Below are 3,924 nucleotides of genomic sequence, written 5' to 3' on the forward strand. Positions count from 1 at the left end.
CACTTTCCATTATTACTGATGCAGATACTTATCACAAAACTGAACACCCTGCTGCCATTTCATTTTGAAGCCTTACAGATTTGTTTGCAAGATTGAAGATGACAGAATTCAATATTATTGAAAAGTAGCAACTGAAATCTGCTAAAATTATACTCCTTAAAAAGATGGAAGTTTCTTGTCTAACCTGGTTTTATCCAGGCATGATATGCCGGTTCATTTTTAAAACAAAACTATTACAGTCAAGTTCATTGTATCAACAAGTAACATTGCTCTGATGTGTAGCATAACTAAGGTTGCTCACTTAAAACAAAAAATTAAGAAGGATGTCATCACTTAAATCCCTTAAGTTGATATCTAGCAATTGCAATACAACATTCAAAGAGAATCTCAATCTGAATTAGAACTGTGTAAGAACAATAAGGATCTCTAAGGACTAATGTCAAATTTTGCTCTAAAGGGAAAAAAGAACTTTGCAATTCCTCTTCGTGAATACAACATAAATCTGGAATTTAGAAGATCTTATATCTGACTATCAAAGCATATCTTCACTGATTATGAAAGGTGCTTGTGTTAGAAGGGTATTTACTAAGATTAAAGTTAATAAAACCTGTAATGAAAGCATACATAACACAGGCAAGCATGTGTATTACCCAAATGCAAAACACAGCATCTGCTACGCAGTTTCCATATTGTGTTTTGTTTCTACCAGCATGTTTACCGAACACCGTGGCTTGCAGAGATGCTTGAGCTAGCTTTAGATTAGCTGGGACACCTACTAGTGGGATGATCTCGCGACAGCGTTGCCACAGCAGCAGGGAGTGCAATCCACATAGACTCCTGACAAGGTCCCAGGCAGATTTCACAGACTGCCTTTAGCTCTGTGCTTCTGTAGCTACATTGTCACCAACAACACAGGCAAACTAAATTTACAGTATCTGGGATATGCTATTCCTTCAGCCACAGCATGGACATTCTATGTCCTAGAAGAGTCTGCTCAAGAAAATACCATATTATGAACATGATAAAGAATTCTTTTTATACTGTTGTTTCCTTGTATGTTTTTACAGGTCTCCTGCAAAGACAGGAAATTTGGGACTTTGCTAGTTCAGCGTTAACAAAATGAGCATTATGTTTGCACAAAGCTGTGATTGTAAAGACAGCAAGGACCACAATGGAAAGTTTAGAAAGTGGAGAACAATGCTAATTATCAGTAGCAGGATGTGAAGTCAAGTACTAGTTCCCAATACTGATGAAAGCTTTGAAACGTACGGTATGTTTACGCTGGAGGACTGTTAAACAGCATATATACATTCTATAATTTGAATTGTGAGCCTAACATTTTGATTTGGCTTGGTAGATCCCAGAGGATTCAGCTTTTAGAAAACTTTCATAGAGATATCAGATATGTCAACAGAACTGTGCGCATTTTTGCTGTCCTAGGGTTTCTGCTCTACTGGAATTGTGGATGCTGTAAGCTACATTGGGCGCACACGTTGCTGATCCCTGAGCACTAAGTCTTCAAGACACTCTCTGGCATATTTTAGCAAGTTTGAAGTCTATCAGAATGCAGGACAGAGTATTTTCATCAAGTGGGAAACAAAAAATTTATTTGTGCTTGACAGAAAAATGAAGTGCAACATATATACACACACACATATATATATATATAAAGCCCCAACCAAAACCAGAGTTCAAATGGAGAGTGGATGGGAACTTTGAAGCAAAAAATACAATCAAGGGGGTTTCTGATGAGAACTTCAGTGTTTTCAAGACTGATGTTGGAGAAGCACCATCCCACACAGTGCCAGAATCCTTCTGGCTTTGAGTCTGAGACCTATGACAACAGCTGTAACTGAAGTCCCAGATCTCCTCCAGTAGAAATTTCCTGATCTGAAGAACCAGAGGTGTTTTACCTCCTGCCAACTTCAAGAGATGCACTTTAGTCAACAGAGAAGCAGAGAGAGAGCATCAGGTAAATGCCATGCACTCTAGCAGTACAGATCACTTTACTCAGTACTTCCACCACAAAACGACATAATTTTCAACTTCTGCTCTTCCCCAGAAACTTCTCTCTTCTCAATGCGGCCTCAAAACCTCTTCTATTTCTATTACAATTCACCGACTGTCACACTCCTTTTTTGTTTGCACCTAGAAACTACATTATTTATCACTGCCTTCCCGCACCCCACTAACATTTGCAAACCTTGCCTTGTCTTTGGTTTCTCTGGTCCAGAATTTTGCCCATCATCTGGCCATTACCAGTGACACTGTCCACAAGGATATCTGGAATTTGCAGGTGCCAAATCTGGAAGGCAGAAAAAACCCAAACTATTTCCTGCTATTTTACTTCCATTGTTTCACGTATATTTTATTTCTCCCCATAGTTTTTGACATGCAAAAATTTCCCCCAGACTTCACAGATATGAAGTCCTTTTTTAGTAGCTGTCATCCCATGTTGTTTGCCAGGCAGATGCACACCTAAAACCAGCCTCGAGCTACGGCCTGCACTGCCTTCAAACAGAGATTTTTGTGTGGCTATTAACAGCAGGGAGAATACAGATGGGATGTAGTTCTCAACAACATAATGGCACAGCTTGCTAAATGTCTGGCACTAATCAAAGCTATTCCATTGTCAAAATCAGGACAGTAAGATCAGATGAGTGACTTGCGTTTTCACTTCTACACTACTTTCTGATTTTTAAAAACTGTTTCTTTTCCATGTGACAGAACAAAGCAGGGCTGGAGCGAATCATGACAGAACTACAGATGTGCATCACTAAGACAGCATTTCCAGAAGTGTCGTGTGGCTGGAAGAACAATCAACCTATGCGGGGCCCAGGGATGAGGTGACATTAAAACACGGTATTGCTTCAGCTTCTCTTTTCACAAAGATACACTGTGCTTTAAATCCTGCTATATAGAAACAACGTTTTAGGGTGTCACGCCATTCTGCCACAGTCACTGTAAGCCAGTTTAAGTCAGCATTAATGCCCAAAGAGGCAGACTCACCCCTTCAACTCTGACAGCACAAGCTGATTCTACAGCCACTTGATATATCATACTGGGTAACTGACCTGTAACAGACTGAACTGGAAAAAAAGAAGTTTTAACTTTGACAGTTGTCCTACAGTAGGCCAAGCCAATCTATCCACTAATTAATGTCCTCCTAGTCTTTTTCTACTTCCTCCCTTGAATCTGTTAAAACATTTAATTTGGCCCTTTCCTGAATTGGCTCAGACAACTAACCATACAGAAAACTACTCAGTGATTTGCTAGGCTAGATTTCCTTGTGGATGGCTCAGCAAAAGCTCCAATGGCTGGGGAAGCGGGGCAAGACAGGGGACAAGAAACCACAGCTGAGGTAGAAAGGAAAGTAAGACAGCAGCAGTGCCTATGACTAAGGCTGCTGTAGAGCTACACCCTCAGCTCAGCTCCCCAGACTGGTACATGGTAGAGTCTCATCAACATTTGTGTACCAGAAAGGGAGCAGAAGAGGATAAGAATGAACGGATAGCAAAACCAGCTTACAGTGATGTAAAAAACCGACTTAATCAACAACAAAAGCTTCTATAATAACCGGTACAAGGTATACAATTAATTTAAGGCCTATGCCTCTACCAGGAACTACCTAAGAAACTAGAACTACTTTGACAAAGAACATTTTTACGTAATGCTTCTACTTGCTGTCCTGCTGGAAGACCTACCCAAAGCAGAGCAATACAAGATACGGATCTCACAGACCACCTTTTAGGCTTCGAAGGGCTGGACTCTGCTGCAGAGAGGCGAGACCAAGGACAGAAGAGCTCTCCTCAGAGGCTCTGGTGGGGAGGGGGGGGCTTTGCACAGGTAGGAGGAAGGCCTCCGGGTCATGCCTGGGTAGGCTCTTCAGGAACGGTCAATGATCTTGGTCACGGAGAACAAAAC

The sequence above is a fragment of the Pygoscelis adeliae genome, unplaced genomic scaffold (assembly GCF_000699105.1).
Source record: "Pygoscelis adeliae isolate BGI_AS28 unplaced genomic scaffold, ASM69910v1 Scaffold145, whole genome shotgun sequence".
In the NCBI taxonomy this organism is placed as follows: Eukaryota; Metazoa; Chordata; class Aves; order Sphenisciformes; family Spheniscidae; genus Pygoscelis; species Pygoscelis adeliae.